The sequence below is a fragment of the Rattus norvegicus genome, chromosome 18, assembly GCF_021556685.1.
Source record: "Rattus norvegicus strain SHRSP/BbbUtx chromosome 18, alternate assembly SHRSP_T2T, whole genome shotgun sequence".
NCBI classification, from domain to species: Eukaryota; Metazoa; Chordata; class Mammalia; order Rodentia; family Muridae; genus Rattus; species Rattus norvegicus.
In genome coordinates, this window is record NC_141551.1 from 60,212,601 (window position 1) to 60,231,683 (window position 19,083).

The 19,083-nt window shown below is 44.9% G+C and overlaps 1 pseudogene; it reads left to right on the plus strand.

Moving 5' to 3' along the window:
- The first annotated feature begins 3,777 nt into the window (after positions 1–3,777).
- The window catches only part of Spty2d1-ps1 (SPT2 chromatin protein domain containing 1, pseudogene 1), a 55,008-nt pseudogene continuing 39,702 nt past the window's right edge, over positions 3,778–19,083 (plus strand).

The window sequence follows — 19,083 nt, forward strand, 5'->3', positions numbered from 1 at the left end:
CCGTCTGGAGCTTCAAAGTGGAGAGAGAGATCCATCCTGTGTCTGCGAGAGGTCAAGAGAACACATTATTTTGGAAGGAATGCCTCAAAGCCTCCTTCTATTCTATACTCTCCCAACTGGGTCCAGAGCATGGGCATCTGGGCTACTGTCTTACAGCTGGCCTTGAGAACTTACTGTTGCTCTTAACGAGCACCTAGCACTGAGCCATTTCTAAAGAATGGAAGGTCACTGAGGCTCATGCTCCTTCTGGAGGCTGAAGAGGTTGGATTGGGGGAGGGCATATGGTGAGAGCCTGGTGCTTCTTCAGTTCTTGGTAAGAGCAGCAGAGCAGTCGTGAGTGAAAGAGGAGGGAACGATAGGCCAGGTGTTGTAACAATTCATCCTGGAGATAACCAAGCCATCTTGAGGGAATCACAATGCTTTCATGAGGGTGAAACCCCCTTCCCCGTCCAAACACTCCCAAGGACCCCATTATGTCTTTATAGCACTACACTGACAAATTTCAACATGAAGCTGGGTGTGAGGGTACAGAACTTAGTCTCAGAACTCTAGCGGGCATGAAGCTCTCAAGTTCAAGGGCCCTTCCCAAAACCAATATGAAGGTTGGCAGAGAAAAGTCACATCCAAATCTCAGGACAGCATACCTAGGAGCCAAGAACAATACAGAGACAAAGGATATCTAATGGATAAGACCTATATAGTATCTAGAATAAATTTAACTTCTGGCTGATTAAGAATTTTTCTCAGACATCAAAATCATTCTTCAATCTTCTTTCCCTAGGATGAAGACATTTCCAAGGCATTTTAAATATTTTCACACATTGAATATTCTTCCTAAGGTTCCTTCACTCATCCATTAATAGAACAAAATTATAGTTCCACCATTTAAAAAGCATGTATGCATGTTCAGGTGTGATCCAGGTAGCAGCCTTTGCACAAGGACCTGCACAGATATCTCTCTCTCTCTCTCTCTCTCTCTCTCTCTCTCTCTCTCTCATCCCCTCTCTCCTCTCTTTAAAGTGTGCTTCATCAGAAATGCATATTAAAATCCACCTATATACAAATCTAAACCATCTATGATACTTGCCTATTGAATTCGCCAGGGTTCTCTAGAGTCACAGAACTTATGGAACGCCTGTATTCATGGAAGGAAATTATTAGAATGACTTACAGTCTGCAGTCCGACTAACCCAACAATGGACAGCTGTGGATGGGAAGTCCAAGAATCTAGTTCTTGCTCAGACCTGTGAGGGTAGGTGTTTCAGCTGGTCTTTTGTATAAGCTGGAATCCTGAAGAAGCTGGAATCCGTCCAACAAGTGTGCTGACGAATAAGTGCAAGCAGGTGAAGAAGAAAGGAGGAGGAGGAAGTGGGAGGAGGAGAAAAAGAGGAGGAAGAGGAGGGGGAGGAAGAAGAGGAGGAGGAAAAAGAGGAGGAAGAGGAAGGGGAGGAGGAGGAAGAAGAGGAGGAGGAGGAGGAGAAGGAGGAGGAGGAGGAGAAGGAGGAGAAGGAGAAGGAGAAGGAGAAGGAGAAGGTCTTTCTTCTTCTATTGTGCTGATGTAGGCCTCTAGAAGAAGGTATGGCCCAGTTAAAGGTGTGTACACCACACCTAAATTTGGAACTTGCTCTGTCCCAGGTTGGCCTTGAACTCAAGAGGTCTGTTTAGCTCTGTCTCCTGGGATTAAGGGTATGTGCTACTTTGCCCGGGCATAAGCTTTTCATGACCACTACAGTTCAAGATCTTGTTCAAAAGCCTGCATCACCCCATGTCAAGATCTGGGTCAGAAGCCTGTGTCTTCCAGCCGCAAGATCTGGATCACAGGTGTGCCTTACCCTTCTGGATTGTAGTTCTTTCCAGACGGAGTCAGATTGACAACAAGGAATAGTCATCACACCTATGAGACACCTGACCAAGAAGTACTCAGATTCCATACTCTGAGTCACAGCTTACCGTGTCCCCCACAGCACAGCACTTAGATCCTGGGCAAGCCTACTCCCCATGGCTAACTTGAAATCAATTAATTTCTGAAAGCTGTGGTAATCTAATGTTGGCAGATAACACCCACCTGGGAGCAGTGGCTTGCATGGCCCCCTTTATTTTTTCTTTCTTCCCTTCTTCCCTTCTTCCCTCCTTCCCTCCCTCCCTCCCTCCCTCCCTCCCTCCCTCCCTTCCTCCCTCCCTTCCTCCCTCCCTTCCTTCCTTCCTTCCTTCCTTCCTTCCTTCCTCTCTTCATACGGTTTTACTATCTAGTCCAGACTGGTTTTGAATCTGAGATCTCCCTGGCTCTGGGCTGCTGGAATCACAGGCATATACGATTGAGCCTGGCAGTAACGGTGGCTTAGAACACCTTTATACTCAAACACTGTTCATGATTTAAAATCTTCAGTGCCTAAAACACAGAATAGACCTGTAAGACAGATGTCAGAGGAATGTGTATGCTTACAGCACTGGGGGTCCCATGGTAAGTTTTTCATAAACATAATGACATGTAAACATTAAAGTCCTTCTAAGGCCTGAGCCTAGTTTTATAGTTTTCTATCTTGTTTTTTGAGACAGGGTTTCTCTGTTTTGCCTTGGCTGTCCTGGAACTCACTTTGTAGACCAGAATGGCCTCGAACTCAGGGATCCACCTGACTCTAGTTTTATATTCTTAGGTTTGTAAATTAATTTTATTCGTTCTGAAGGAGCTCCCTCTCCCCTGTTTCTATAATCCTCGGGCTTCATGAAAGTCGTTTTCATACTTGCCACAGAGTCTGCTGCTCTTCCCTCAGGAATCCTGGGCCTCTGTGGGATGAATATGGACACGATTCTGAAAGTCGACCCAGAATACAGGTCTGAGATACAGACCTTCCACTGGCTGCTGGGATGCGGTAGTCAGTCGCTTCACATCAAGGGCCCTGTGTAAACCAGCTGTTAATCTAACACACACACACACACACACACACACACACACACACACACACACAGAGAGAGAGAGAGAGAGAGAGAGAGAGAGAGAGAGAGAGAGAGAACGCCCATTCTATACACTCTTACCACAGTTTACAATTGCCGACTGTCCCCTCTCTCCAGAAACCTTCTGGCATCTTGCATCCTGCCCAAGCTCTGCAGGAGCAATGGTTCCCACAGAGGGAGCTTCAGGGGCTGAGATGGGCCCTGATTTTGTTCCTCCTGTGTTCCACGACCAGGCTGCCCTGTCTCTTCTTTCATTAGATAAAAGCAATGGCAGGTTACAGCCCTGTGTGGTATCCCTTCTGCAGTTGCTTCGTTACAAGTAGAAACCACTGTTTGACCTGATAGCGGTGCTCTGAGCTGAATCTCCAGGCGGCAGAGCAGAGGGCCCTGTCAGGCCCTAAAGCTGGAGTTATTTCTGAGTTCCTTGAGGCGCCAACAGCCACCATCTATTGTTCTGAAGCAAGAGATACCACCTACCTCCATCCCCCATGCCTATCCATACGGACACAGGGAAACTGATTTACTTGAGTGCCCTCAGTACCACACAGCTGTCCGACGGGAGTAATGGCTCAGTGGGACTTTCCTTGCCCACCCTGAATCTGTTCCACACTTCTTCCCTAGTCACCAGCTCCAGTGTTGTCAGAAGCAGGGCTGTGCTCAGCTAAAGGATTGCCCATCAGAATCCCCTGTTAGTTGGATAGGATCACATAGCCAAGTTCTGACCAATGATATAGGTATAGGCAGAATGTTCCAGAAGACTTCAAGGGTATTTTAAAAGTAGGAAAGGCATCCTCTTCTGTCCTCTCTCATGTCAGCAATGTGAGCATGGCGCCCACTGAGCTTGGATCTGAGGCGACTTTAAACATTGAGCCGGTAGCTATGGCGCATGGACCAGAGAAGTAAACCAGTACACCTGAAGACATCGTGGTCCCTCCATCAGCCCAGACTGTCCCCCGCTTTGCTTATTTTCTACAGAAAAAAAAATCATGTGTTTAATTGCTATCTCTCAGCTCACTGTCATAGTTGTGAGCCTTCATTAATATGATGGCGACAGTCAACTTTCCATGTCTTAGAGAGAGAGGCCAGCAAATAAATGAATGGCCTATGAGAGGCAGGAACAACGTTTACACTCTTGACATCCACTCAATTTACATGGCAGGATGCTGAGGGCCAGAGGGAAGGCCCAGCAGAGTGAGGCAGAGCAGGTGGTTTCTGTGCTCTTGGTACAGGCGCTTTACCCTTTCAAACACCAGTGAGCGTCACTGGGCCCAGGTCAGGGTGAACGCTTAGCAATGGAGGACATCAAATAACTCTGTAACAGATGGTGGGTGTTTAGAACAGTTGCAGCTTGAAGAAAACCAGATGAGGCCAGGAAGCACCCTTGTTCCCAGATAGAAAGATGTATGCATTTTACATATATGCAAACATAATACACATATACATACACATATGCATTTTACACATATGCATATATAACACACATACACACATATATGTACACACAGATACGTGCATACACATATACACACATACATACACATACACACATACATACATATATATGCACATACATATACATACACAGGCACACTATAAATATATATTTAATTAGGACCTATTCAAGAAAACATTCTTGTAAGTTCTGCTTTCCAGAAAGGCACAGTGCCCTCCCCCACCCACTGTCCCACTCTCCATAATCAGTTTTCTTCCACCAGCAGCAGCCTAGTATATTCTCACAGTACAATGAGAAATTATATTTGGAGAGCAGGAGACTCAGAGACCACATTTGCATAACTTTTATTTATAGTAATTACTAACATAATTCTATTTTATTATTAGCTGTTGCTGTTAATCTCTTACAGTGCCCAACTTATGGATTAAATGCTACCATACACAAGCAGAGAAATACCAATGTATTCATAGTTTGGGACGTTCCAGAACCTTAGTTATCTCTTGATGGTAGTGCCTAAAATTTATGTCCTGTATTAGTCACTTGTCTCATTCCCATGACAAAAATACCTGTCAAAGACAATTTAGGGAGAGGAGAATGTGCTTTGGCTCATAGTTTGAGAGTCAGGGTACCATGGTGGGGAAGACAAGGCATCAGGAGTGTGAGGTTGAACCAGTCCCATCGCATTGTCAGAAAGATGAATGAATGTTGGGGCGCTCAGCTCACTTTCCCTCACTTAGTCCAGGACCCCAGCACATGGAATGGTGCTGCTCACATTTAGGGTGCCCCTTTCCACCTAATTAAGACAATCTAGAAACTCCCCCCATAAACATGCCCAGAGGTTTGTCTCCTAAGTGCTTCTAGAAGCTGTCACGTTACCAGCACCAACCAACCTATGGCTCTGGTTTGAAAACAATAAAAAAGAAAACCAACGTGTGGCTTGTTGTTCCTCCCACACAAGTAGAAGCTGCAGGGTTGGCTGCTCAGGAAGTGACCCTTGTGCACTCCTCGGAGTCATCTAGGAAGGAAGGAAGGTGTCTCAAGGTTGAGCAGTGTAAGAGTAATGCCTGCCCCAGGGATGCACGAAGTCAGCCGCAGGCACGCAGCTTCGTGCACACAGCTGTGGCCACACACTGATGATGCCTGTTCTCTGTTCCTCAGCAGCCACTGGCTCTGTAACACTTCCTCTGGCCAGCCACTGTGGTCCTGCTGTCCGCACTCCTGTGGCAGAGCTGAGCGGGACACAAAAGAGGAACCATCTTCTGGGTTCACTTGGAAGGAGTTACAACTCAGAGGGAGCAGGGTGGAGGAATGGGGGAGTCGCTGTCCCACAGGAGCAGCTGTGGGGCAGGCCTTTGAGGAGACAGGGGAGTAGGGCCTGGCTCACTCCTCCCAGAAGTTCCTGAAGGTTTCTTTGAGAAGTCGACATCTAAATAGAGACGTGAGGATGAGGAGGACTTTCTGTTCTGACTTCAAGTGTCCGATGCCACAAAGCAGATCTTCATTCCAGATTCACAGAGCAAGGAAGTGTCAACGAGATGTTAGAAAAATCAGTGGCTCCTCCCTACGTCCATTCTTGGAGCTCTGCTAGCACTGGTACCTCATTTGCGCTGGACAGGGTCAGAGATCAGGGTCAGCGGTTCTTTCCTTCCCTGAGGAGGCTGGGTCTGGAGATATCTATCTTGGCACCTTGACAACCACACCCATTGAACTATTTTAGCAACGCATAGCATTTTACACACACACATATACACACATTCATGCACTCACACACACTCATACACACACACCATGCAACACACACACACATACATACACACACACATACTCATTTACTCATACGCCACACACAGCACACACATTCTTACACACACTACACACACACTCATACATACCACACAGCACATACAAACTATACACACACACTCATACACACACCACATACACCATACACCACATACGCCCCACATAAACACACACACACATACACCACATACACACACACATTCATGCACTTACACACACACTCACACACACACACACACCATGGCACACACACACACTCACATACCATACAGCACACACATTCATACACACACAGTACACACACTCATACATACACAGCACACACAAACTATACACACACTCATACACATGCACCACACACCATCTAGTCCACATATAAACACACACACACACACACACACACACACACATTAGCCCCAAGGAGAGAGGGAGAGACAGAGAGAGAGAGACAGAGAGAGAGAGCAAGAGCGCTATTATTTAATGCATGCAATGCCAGTAGTTAGCTCTCTCTTGTTCATTTAGTTTGTGGTCCAGCCCATGAAACAGGGCTACCCACTTTCACATGGTCCTTCCCACATCAGTTAACATAACCACGATAGTCTACCACAGGATTTATCGATTCACTGATTCCGAGTGGATACGGTAAGTAAGGAGCCGTCTGTTTGCTCCTGGGAGAGCATCTCTCGAATACTTATGTGTCTAAGTCTGTGTCCTTGAGTGGGAGGGTCTTTCTGATTGAAACTGGTAAGGATGACCCCTGGTCATTGCTGGACTCTGATTGGCTTGCATTCAGCCTCACCCCAGTTGCGAAATAGAGCGGAGGACTTCCTCGGGAATTTTCTTACATTGTTTTATATTGGGTGTCAACCTTTCTATTTCTGTCCAGCAAACAAGTAACTGTTCATTTCCTTTTGGGGACTTTTTTCCCCTTTCCTTTTTAAGGCAGTATCTCTATCAGGAAAAGCTGGTCACAGAATTGTCCCCAGAGGACTGGCTATCTTTGCATAGCCGTCACCAAGGCGTTTCCATATAAAGCTTCTGTCATTTTGAGCTCACAAGGGCACATGAGCCACAGTCATCCATGACCTCATCCCTCCAGATCTGGTCCAACAGCTTTGAGTTTCATCATTCAATCTGTAGCTGGCTACTGGCTAAAGGAGCCATTGATAATTATTTTACAAAACAGGAAGTTCCCGGCTAATGTTAAATTGGAAAAGAATAGCCAGTTATAGGCCCTGGCTGTATGTCACCCATGTATGACAAAGAACAGCTCTTTGCAGGAGTGACCTTTGTCCTACTTAATAGATTCCTTTTGCTGTGGAGTAGAATATGTTCTTGTAATCAAAACAGATGGTTCAGTTTGTCTCTTTACAGAGACTATTTACTATTAAGTAATAGACTGTATACACAATGGAATATTATGTAGCCTTTATTTGTTTTCAAGGTCTGATCATTTGTTATTCTTAAGGTCTTATTTTTGACTGGACTCACACTTAAGTAGCTCGCAGGAAGGCAGCCTGCGTTATGCTCTTGGCCATTTCTCTTCAGCTTCCTTCGCTCTCTGGGCCAGAAGTTTAGCATATTCTGCTGCCTCCCCCTTATTTTTCTTCCTGTGTTGTTTCTCCAGCGCAGCACATCAGCATTTGTGTCCCAGGACGATTGGAATGACAAGACATTGAATATTGGGTGCTCTGGTCCTGGGCTTCTTACTTTCTTAGTTTAAGGGCTTCCTGACAAAATCTTGGTGAACGTCATCTTTAGAGAGACTGAAAAGATTTCTGCTCCTGCTAGCAATTTTAGGCTGAAGAGTCATAGCAGTATCTGTCAATCTAGGAATCTCTTTCTTTTTCCTTCCTTCCTTCCTTCCTTCCTTCCTTCCTTCCTTCCTTCTTCCTCCCTCTCTCCCTCCCTCCCTCCCTTCCTTCCATGTTTCCTTCCTTCCTTCTTTCCTTTATCCCTTTTTCTTCCTTTACTTTCCTTCATTTTCCTTCCTTCTGTCTTTCCTTTTTCTTTCTTTCTTTTTTGTTTTTTTTTTCTTTTTTTCGGAGCTGGGGACCAAACCCAGGGCCTTGTGCTTGCTAGGCAAGCGCTCCACCACTGAGCTAAATCCCCAACCCCTCTTTCTTTCTTTTTTGAAATAACTAAGTTGAGAACTCAGATAGGCATGCACAACGCATCCCTGAGCAGACTGGCACTCCATCTCTCCAGTTCTCCTCGTCTGTTACTCAACAACAGGCACACTCCGCTGTGGGTCACGGTGTGCTGCCTCGTGGGAAAACCTCATTGGTCATTCTCATCACTGATTTAGGCTACATGACCATTCCCTCCTTCGTGCAAAGAACCAGCAGCTAATTATATGGCCATGTGCTTCTAACAGAATGTTTAAAGCTAACATTCATCATCCACAGGACGAGCTTCTGACAGCCAGGAAGGAGGTATTCAGTTTCTTGGCATGGCTGATTGCCTAGAATGTACCACTAAATCAATCAAACAATCAATCAATCAATCAAGCTTTTTAAAAAGAGAAATCAGGGCTGTGGCTCAGTGGTTAAGGGCACATAGGTAAGGCTCTGATAGAGCCTGAATTCAGTTCTCAGCTCTAGACTGAGGGGGTCACCACCAACTGCCTGTCAATCCAGCTCTAGGGGAATGGACACCCTTGGGTCTCCAAAGGTAAGTGTGTGTGTGTGTGTGTGTGTGTGTGTGTAAATGTGTGTGTGAATGTGTGTGTGAATATGTGTGTGAATGTGTGTGTGAATATGTGTGTGTGAATGTGTGTGTATGTGTGTGAATGTGTGTATGAATGTGTGTGAATGTGTGTGTGAATGTGTGTGTATGTGTGTGAATGTGTGTGTGAATGTGTGTGAATGTGTGTGAATGTGTGTGAATGTGTGTGTGTGAATATGTGTGTGTGAATGTGTGTGTGTGAATGTGTGTATGAATGTGTGTGAATGTGTGTGTATGTGTGTGAATGTGTATGTATGTGTGTGTGAATGTGTGTGTGAATGTGTGTGAATGTGTGTGAATGTGTGTGTGAGAATGTGTGTGTGTGAGAGTGTGTGTGTGAGAATGTGTGTGTGTGTGTGTGTGTGTGTGTGTGTTAAGCTGAGGAAATAGCCCAGTGAGTTCAATCTTCACAATCCTTGAAAATCGATAACATCAGACACAGTAACATGCATTTGTGATGCTCGTTCTAATGAGGCAGAGACAATCAGATCCTAAGGCTTGGTGTCTACCCAAACCATCCTGTTCAGTGAGCTCCAGGACAATGAGACAGTCTGTCTCAAAAAATAAGGCAGGGAACAGTAACTTCCACTGTGGCTTCAAAAAAAAAATCTTGGGGTAACTGAGTAAGCAAGTGAAACAAATTTAAAACTTAAAAGGACAATTTACGGTTTCATATGGAAACGAACAAATATAAATCCAAGATAGGTAAAAATAATTCTCAATAATCAAAGAACTGCTGGAGGAGGTCTTATCACCCTTAATTTCAAGCTATACTGCAAAGCTATAGTAATGGACCCAGCATAGTGCAGGCATAAAATAGACAAGTAAAACAATGGAACTGAAGATCCAGATGTAAGTTCACATAGCGACAGACACCTGATCTCTTCTCTCTCTCTCTCTTTCTCTCTCTCTCCCCCTCTCCTTTTCCCTCTCATACACACACACGTATATGTGCATATATACACACATATATGTACCTATATATGTACACATATACATATATATGCATGAATATGAGTATATATGCTAGAGATCACACTGGAAGAAAGACAGTGTCTTCAACAAATGGCTCTAGTCAAACTGGATGGCTGCATGTGGATGACTGCAAACAGATCCATACTCCTCACCCTGCACAAAACTCAACTCCAAGTGGATCAAAGACCTCAACAAAAGGCCAGGCACATTGAATGTGATAGAGGAGCTTCTGTGTGGCAAAGGACACCATCATTCAAAGTGACCAGCTACAGAATAGGAAAAGACATCTTTTTTTTTTTTTTACCAACTACACATTCAATTGAGGGCTAACATCTAAAATATACAAATAACTCAAAAAACTGTACACCAAGAAAAACAATGGGTTATTTTGGGGATAAAACCAAACATGACAGGCAATCAATCAATCAATAAGGCAGAGAGGCTTCATCCAGAAACTGATGGGAGCAGATGCAGAGACCTGCAGCCAAACATTAGATGGAGCTCGGCCCATAAAATCAACTGATCAGGGCTCATCAGGGCTCACAGAGGCTGAACTAACAATCAGAGAGCCTATATAGTCTAACCTAGGTCCTCTGCATGCATGCTGTGGTTGTGTAGCTTGGTGTACTTGAGGGTCTCCCAACAGCAGGAGCAGAGCTGTCTCTGACTCTTTTGCTCACTTCTGGGACCCTTCCCCTTCTACTGGATTGCCTCGTCCAGCCTTAATATGAGAGTTCATGCCTACTCTTACGATAACTAGTTTTTGAAAGGAAGGGAGGAGGAGTGGATCTAGGGGAGAGGGTAAGTTTATGAGGAAGGACTGGGAAGACAGAAGGAAGGGGAAACTGAGGTCAGAATGTAATATATGAGAGAAGAACAGATTTCGAAAGAAAAGAAATGGGGTGTAGAGCTAAACAGTTTTCAATTAGCGAAACACAAATGGTTGAGAGATATTTAAATGTTCAGCATTCTTAGTTATCGGGGAAATTCAAATAAAAATCCACATTGAGATTTACTTTTACACCAGTCAGAATGGCCAAGATCAATAAAACTCATGGGAATTCATACTGGCAAGGATGTGGGGTAAGGGGAACACTCCTTCAGTGCTGGTGGGACTGAAAACTTGAACGGCCACTATGGAAATCAGTATGGCAGTTCCTCAGGAAGCCAAAATTAGATTGTTCTCAAGATCCAGCTAAACTACTCTTGGCATGTACCCAAAGGATGCTTCATCCTACTTTAAAGACGCTTGCCCAACAATAGTTACCACTGCTCTAATCATAGTATTGGAAACAGCCTAGATGTCCCTCCACATTAGAGTAGATAAAGAAAATGTGGCACAATTTACTCAGCTGTTCTTTAAAAAAAAAAAATCATGAAATCCACAGGTAAATGGATAGAGTTAGAAAAAGTCATTCTGGGGTTGGGGATTTAGCTCAGTGGTAGAGCGCTTGCCTAGCGAGCGTAAGGCCCTGGGTTCGGTCCCCAGCTCCGAAAAAAAGAAAAAACAGAAAAAGAAAAAAAAAAAGAAAAGAAAAAGTCATTCTGAGTGAGGTAACCCAGGCAAATAGGGTATGTATTTGTTTATATGTGGATGCTCGCTGTTGGGCCCTGGATAAGCAAGCTACAGAACCACAGAGCCACACAGCCACAGCGGTCAAGTATATGTAAAGGATTAGGATGAAGGGAAGGATCTTTTAAGGAAGCAGAAATAGAATAGATGGTTATGAATGAATGGGGGGGGTGGCTGGAATGGAAAAATTAAGCTGGGAGAGGAGTGAAAAGGAGGGAATATGGAAAGGGACATCTAAAACCAGGGGCATTTCAGGTGTCACATGAAAACCTAATACAATAGAGGCTTCCTGGAATAAACGCAGATGTCAGAGAAATCTAAATGGGATTACCAAATATAACAGGCCCCAACTACACATCTCTCATTACCAAATGAAATCTCCAGTTCAATAATGGGTTATATCTAATCAAGTCAGTGGCCAAAAGGGTCCATAGAAATCCCCCAAACAACCCACACTACCGCCAAGGCTATTGGATGTTCCACACAAACTGATGGTTAAGGCCTCATTGTTGAAAACAACACCTACGTAGCTTACTGATATGAGGAAGTTGATATGGTGCCTATCTAGAGCCTTCGCCCTATCAGCGCGTGTCCCTGGTACTGAAATGTACTCTGCACACTACCAAAAGAAGGAAGTTAAACACCGACCCAGCTACAGAACCTTGTATCCACAATGGTGGCCGGCCTGCCTGCGCGATATGCCGGTGCAATATTGGCGCACGAGTGTTCTGGGAGTAACCGGCCACTACCTGATGAGGCTTAATGTGGGATGAAGTCATTACACGGGTGAGGCAGGTACAAGATAGAACGAGGCCTGTCATTGGACGAGAAGGAGGGAGAAAAGTTTGAGGGGAGAGGAGGAGACTGGAATGGGAGGAGGAAGTCACTGAGGGAACATGGAGGCAGATGTTAAGATTCCACTCTGGACCTTTACAGGTTGTTATGAATGTTCTTAGGGATGGATGAGTATAGGGCTTTGTATGTTTAGGTGGGCAATTATATCTCATCAATCGGCTCGGTGTGTTCTTTCATATGGTGATTTGAGTTTGGGAGAGTGTGTGGCAGCAGAGACACTAGGCCACCACGGAATTGGGATGTATATTTCTGGCATGGTGCCAGCCTGCCTTGGGAACTGGTTGGTTAGAGAGCTTGTTGTCAGGCTCAGACAGAGGCCATCAGCCGTGTTATATGGGATAGAGCAAAGCGGGTGAGAGGCTTTGCTGACTGAGATTAAGATATCTATCTGTGGTGCCGGACCAAGTAGGGGCAAAATACAGCATTTTATTTTATTATAATTTTACAGCAACAACTCCAGGAGATGGAACCCATGCTGGGCACTGCCCAGGTGGCCAAGAACCTGAGACGAGAGAGACCATACACCTAGGGGGAAATCAAATGCTACTAAATACTTAATGCTGAAGGCAACACCCACATAACTTATTGAATATGGAGACACTGATTGTACTATTCTACCAAAGGGACATAGCAGTAAAATGACTCCTAATGGCATTAGCATATCCTCATTGATCAGTGTCTTGCTCTGTCATCATCAGAGAAGCTTCCTCCTGCAGTAGATGGGAACAAATACCCACAGCTAGACAACGGACAGAGTAAGAGACCTTGAAACACCCAGTCTTAAATGGGATGTCACCATCAAATCCCTCCCTTCAGAGCCCTGGGAACCTTGCAAAAGAGGAGGTGGAAAGACTGTAAGAGTCAGAGGGTACAGGGACACCAAGGAAACACGGCCTTTTAAACACAGAACAATGGACACACACATTAAGTCACAGAGACTGTGGCAGTGTGCACAAGGCCTGCACAGGTGGAAGCCAGATAGAGTTCCAGCAACGAGCAGGGATGTGGACACATACATAACCCAGAGGCTATATCCAAGTGGTAACCACTCACAAGAGAAAAGAGTTCTCTCCAACAGAGTCTTGCTGGGTACCATGCTTTAAGGCTGGCCCGATGCCCAATAGATGACAAGAAAACTCGGTGGTATGTTTGGAGTTTTGGGTTTGTTTGTTCGTTTGTCTCACAATGCTTTGGCTGAATATTTTTATTACCTTACATGTCTTTTGCTTCTGTATCATTCTGGTTTTCTGGCTTCATGGAATTTGCACGTATGTGAATGCGTGTGCCTCTACATCTGCCTATGTTCCTCATGCTTTTTCTTTGGCTATGTTTTATCTGTTTGTTTTGATTCTGGTGGTTGTTCTCCCCCCCCCCATCTTTTTAATTGTATCTTAGTTGATTTTAATTTGTAGATGCCTGTATTCTAACAAGAGGAAGGCAGAAAGGGTGTGGATTCAGATGGGAGGGAAGGGGAGGGAAGGTGGAGAGGATCTGGAGAGAGCCGGGCAAGGGAAAACTATAATCAGAATATGCATGAATAAAAATCTATTTTCAGTTAAAAAAATACACTAGCCATGGGGGGAAAATTAAGACAGGATTTCTTTTTTTTTTTTTATTTTATTTTCTGAAGCCACCCTTTTTTCTGTGTCTGCTGCTTGTGTGTATTTCTTCTCCCCCAATAAATATTGAGGAGAGGTTGTTGCTGCCCACACGCCTCACCTCAGAGACCATGAGGAGGCATGCTCACCTGCCTTTGGCTCGGGGGAAAGAAAAAAAGAAAAAACCTAAAAGTAACTGTTTAGTTCAAGTCCGAAGCCTTGCTTCATGGATACAAAATATTCAGGTTGCTACAGGATCACCTCAGTTTTCAACAGTAGGAAAAACCAGGCTCACAGAAAGCCACCCACTTAGGATAAAGCCTCGACAGCGGTCTCTGTGACTTCCTAAATTCGTGTCTTCTCACAGAAAGTCTTATCAAGTTCAGTTAGTCTACCAAGATAATATAATTATTTGATTTGATTTAATTCATTTCCACTCAGCCAAGCGGGAGAGCACTGCTCCTCCGGATCTCTGAGGCAAGGAATACGCAGGGCAGCAACAACCCACCTTGATACAATTTTATTTTTTTGAAGAAAGACATTTATTGGGAGTGAGAAAACACACAGGTGGCAGGCACACAGAGCAAAGGAGGACTCAGAAGGTAAAATATCCCCCACCTGAATTTGTTTGGTATAACAATGACCTCCTTATTTTGGGGTCAATTTTTTTCAAAGTTTGAATTATAGGCATAAATAAATAAATAACGAGGTGGCTGGGTCCTGAGAAATGACACGCAAGGTTGGCCTCTGACCACCACATGTGCACTGTCACACACGCACTCAAACATACACAAAGGAATTCTGACAAATGGATGAACCCTGAAGGCTTTTATGCTAAGTGAATAAGACAAACCAGAATGACACCTCCTGCATGACTCTACCTCTATGAGGTACCTGGAATGGACAGGCCAAAAGTAGCACAGTGGCTGCCAGGTTTGGGTGAAGGGGGAATATGGAATTGTCACTTAATGGGCAGAGTCTCATTTGGGAAAATGAAAACACTCTGGAGATGGATGGGGGTGATGGCTCTACACCCTCATGAATGTGGGCGATGCCAGTGGATTGGAACCGAAGGATGATTCAAGTGGTAAACTATGTCATGTTTGTTTAATCAGAATAAGGAACATGGCTAAAGTGGCCAGAGAGGTGGCTTAGTGGTTAGAGTGCTGACTTCTCTTATGGAAAAGCTGGGTTTGGTTCTCAGTGCCCACGTGGCAGCTCACGACTGTCTGTAGCTCCAGTTCCAGGGTCTCTGACACTGGCCACCTCCTGCATGAAAAAATTTAAAAAAGAGTTTGCGTTGGAGATGTAGCTCAGAAGTAGAGTCCTTGCTTGTTTCTATTATGTGCGACATTCTGGATTCCATCCCCAGCACAGAAAAAAAAAGTAAAAGAAAACACAGGCTTGATTGAGAGCTTAAATTATGATGTAACAAGTTATAGAAGTATAGTAGGGGTCCTTCTGTGGATGCTTGAGTTGTCTTATGATTCATCACCTGAACTGGACAACATGTACTTGCCTGAACCCTTGGGTGTTGAATTGGCTAGTTTTTATGTCAACTCAACGCGGCATTTTGTTTTTTAGATTTATTTATTTATTTATTTATTTGTTTATTTATTTATTTATTTATTTATGTAATGTATACGAGTACACCGTTGCTGTCTTCAGACACACCAGAAGAGAGCATCAGGTCTCATTACAGATGGCTGTGAGCCACCATGCGGTCGCTGGAATTCGAACTCAGGACCTCTGGAAGAGCAGTCAGTGCTCTTACCCTCTGAGCCATCTCTCCAGCCCATCACAGCATTTTCTTAGTTGGTGATAGACATGGGAGGGCCCATTGTGGATGGTGTCACATGAGCAGGTAGGTCCTGGAGTATTTAAGAAATCAGGCTAAACAAGCCGGTAAGTCCCACTCCCCCTGGCCTCTGTATCGGTTCTTCTCTCTCTAGACTTCTACCTTGAGTTCCTGCTCTGACTTAACCTCAGTGATGGCCTGACATGGAACTGTAAGCTGAAATAAACCCCAAGTTGTTTTTTTGTCATGGTATTCGATCACAGCAACAGAAACCGTAAAGCAGGCGTCCTGGTGACATCAAATTCTATAGCTTGTTCACTGCATTCTAGGTAGTACCAGTACGTCTGGATGCGCCAGGATTTGGCTCTCGAAAGAGGTAGAAACTACTTTAAGTAGAGCCGTGAAGGAAGAAGGCAGCCAGAGAACATCGATCTAGACAGAACAATCTAGACAGAGGGCCCAGCAAGTACAAGTCTGCAGAAGAAACGTGCATCTGTGCTTTAGAATACTAAAGAGAACCTTGGAGTTGGCACTCGGTGAGCGTGAAGGTCACAAGAGACAGGACACAGAGACCTCGGCAGAGTAGCTGATTCTGGCCCAGCAACCAAAGCGGGAAGTTTGGATTTTGTTTGGCATGACTTGGGTTTGACTGGGTTAAACTCAACACAGTAAACTTCCCGGGTTTCCCAGGATTCACCTGAATACAAGGAATCTTGGGATTGTAGGGAGTGGGTCTGATGCTAAGTTTCTGTGCCCCAATTGGTTCTTGATCCATCAATAAAGATGCTAGTCGCTAATGAGCTGGGTGAAATAGGTGGGACTTCCGGTCCTGGGGAGGCAAGCTAGCAAATGCAGGGAAGAGAGGATTTTCGCCGGGAGAAAAAGTGACCCGCCATGTGAGATCTTGGGTAGGCCATTTAAGAGATTTGACGCGCCCAGCAATTGAGCCATAAGGCAGGTTGAAAATTATATTAATGTGTATGTGTGTGTTTCACCCACAGATCCAAGGGAATCTGGGTAGGGGTAGCGTGGCCCGTTCCCGGAGGTTAAAGTGAGGTAGCAAAAACTACATGCTCCCTGGGCTAGGCCTGGAAAGTCTGGAGTCAGCAGAACAGAGAATATTCCTGGACATCCCTTAAATCTTTCACTTATGACTTTGTCTTGTCCAAGTCAGAGGACCACTTCCTGTCACGGCTGACTCAGCCAGCATCCTTCTGCGTCACGCAGGTCCTCTGGATCTCCTGCATAGCACAGCCCTGCATGAGTAGATAAAGTTTTCTTCATATTACTCACTATCTTCTGCTGGAGCTGAACTCTGCTCGCTGCTTTAAGCTTGCCCTGCCTTGTGGCTCTGTGTAGCCCCGACGATAACATTCTGGCATGAGTGATGGGTGCATACTGCTGGCCATGCTTCTTGTCCCACTAATTCTTTATGCGGGATGGAATACAGATGCGTTGACAGGACCAGAAGCAGCAATGTTGGGTCACTAGAAGATTTAAACCACACCTATTGGAGGAGGCAGAATAACTAGATAAGAGCTACAAGCCCCAATGTGTCTCCTATTGCCACACTAGCTTGGATTTTTGTCTATCAGAGAAATATGCTTTCATATTACAAAAGCCAGTGCATTGTTGGTTCTCTCTGTTGTAGCAGCAAGCCTAGTATTCATACTATTCCAACCTGAGAAAAAAATATCAAGGAAGGCAATAGAGGGACAAAGGCCAAATTTGTCTCTCAGAGTTTCACTCAAACACAACTTTGAACATGCAAAACCAGGCATTAGTAACCACAATGTATACAGTAAACTAAATAAATAAAATTTTCAAGTCACAACGCTTTTACTTTCCTCTCATCTCTTGTGACTGGCTGGAGCAAGATTCAGATACGTGACCTGATTGACGTCTCATGACACTGACGCCAGTTGTCAGGTTAGACTGTGACGTTCTTAACCTTTAGTGTCAACTAAGGGATTCCAGCCAGTAAACTTCACAGGCTCCAGGGCAGGTTACTGAATTCTCACTGGGGCACAGACTCTGCACAACTGTCTGTCATCACCTTACAGAACAGGTAAGCCTTGAGGAGCCTTTCCGTATCGACCCTCGTCTTTCTCTTCAGGGCAGGGTTGTAAATGAATGCCTGAGACTTTATCATGGTTGGATTTGTGTTCTGTGTGGCAGGACACTGACAAGAACAGCAAGAGCTGAGCAACCAAGTTTCCACATTTATGGCGGGGTTGGGGTGTGGAGGGTGTTGAATTCTTCGAGGCATCTTGTGACCGCAGAGCACAGACTAGCTTTGAACCTACAATGAGACACACTCCCACGGCAACCATACTAGGAGGTGGAGCCTTTAGAAAGTGGTTGGCCCACGAATGCTCTGTCTTTGGGGTGGAATTATTACTATTATACAAAGAGCTATGTTCTTTAACCAGTCTCTTAGAAGAAAAACAAAAGTACCAGGTCTTTCTTAGCAGGTCCAATGGCAGCTTTTGATCTCTGGGAGCCATAAAATCATCTACTTTGAAATACCCTTCCTCCTAATTCCTTCATCCCCCCCCCCCTCTCTCTTTATTTTATGTATGTGAGTACAATGTTGTTGTCTTGACACACCAGAAGAGGGCATGGGATCCCATTACATGTGGTTGTGAGCCACCATGTGGTTTCTGGGAATTGAACTCAGGACCTTTGGAAGAGCAGTCGGTGCTCTTAACCACTGAGCCATCTCTCCAGCCCTCCTTTATCTCCTCCAGTGTTCTTTCTGAAGGCTTAGCTGAATGAGCTTTGTGGGTGTTTTAATCTCCTTGTTGCTGTGATAACATAGGTTGACAAAGGCAACTTGAGAGAGGAAGGATGGACTTGTAGTTCATAAACTGGCCCAGGGTTCAAGGGTATATATAGACCACCATGTTGGAACACTCAAGGCTGAAGGAGGGGAGCTTGAAGCAGCCTGCTGTCCATGAGTCCATGATCAGGAAGCAGAGAGAAATGTTGAGCTCAGCTCTTTCTCTGTGTTTACAGTCCAGGATCCCAGCCAGAGGCTGATGTTACCCATAGCAGGAGTTCTTCCACCATTCCTGTAGGGCCACCCACCCAAGGCCTCTCCCCTCCCCAGTGATTCTAGATATTGTCAAGTGTACAAATGATGCTAATCCTCATGGTCAGCAATTCCAAAAGAACACTGGAAACAGTAATGCCAATTAACGTGTTACTTTTCACATTCTTTGGGATTTTCTGGTCTAAGATACTGTACTTAAGATTTCATAAACCAATGAATAGCCTAGTAAGGGCACCAGTGGAAGGGGAAGCCCTTGGTCCTGCCAAGGCTGGACCCCCAGTGAACGGGATTGTT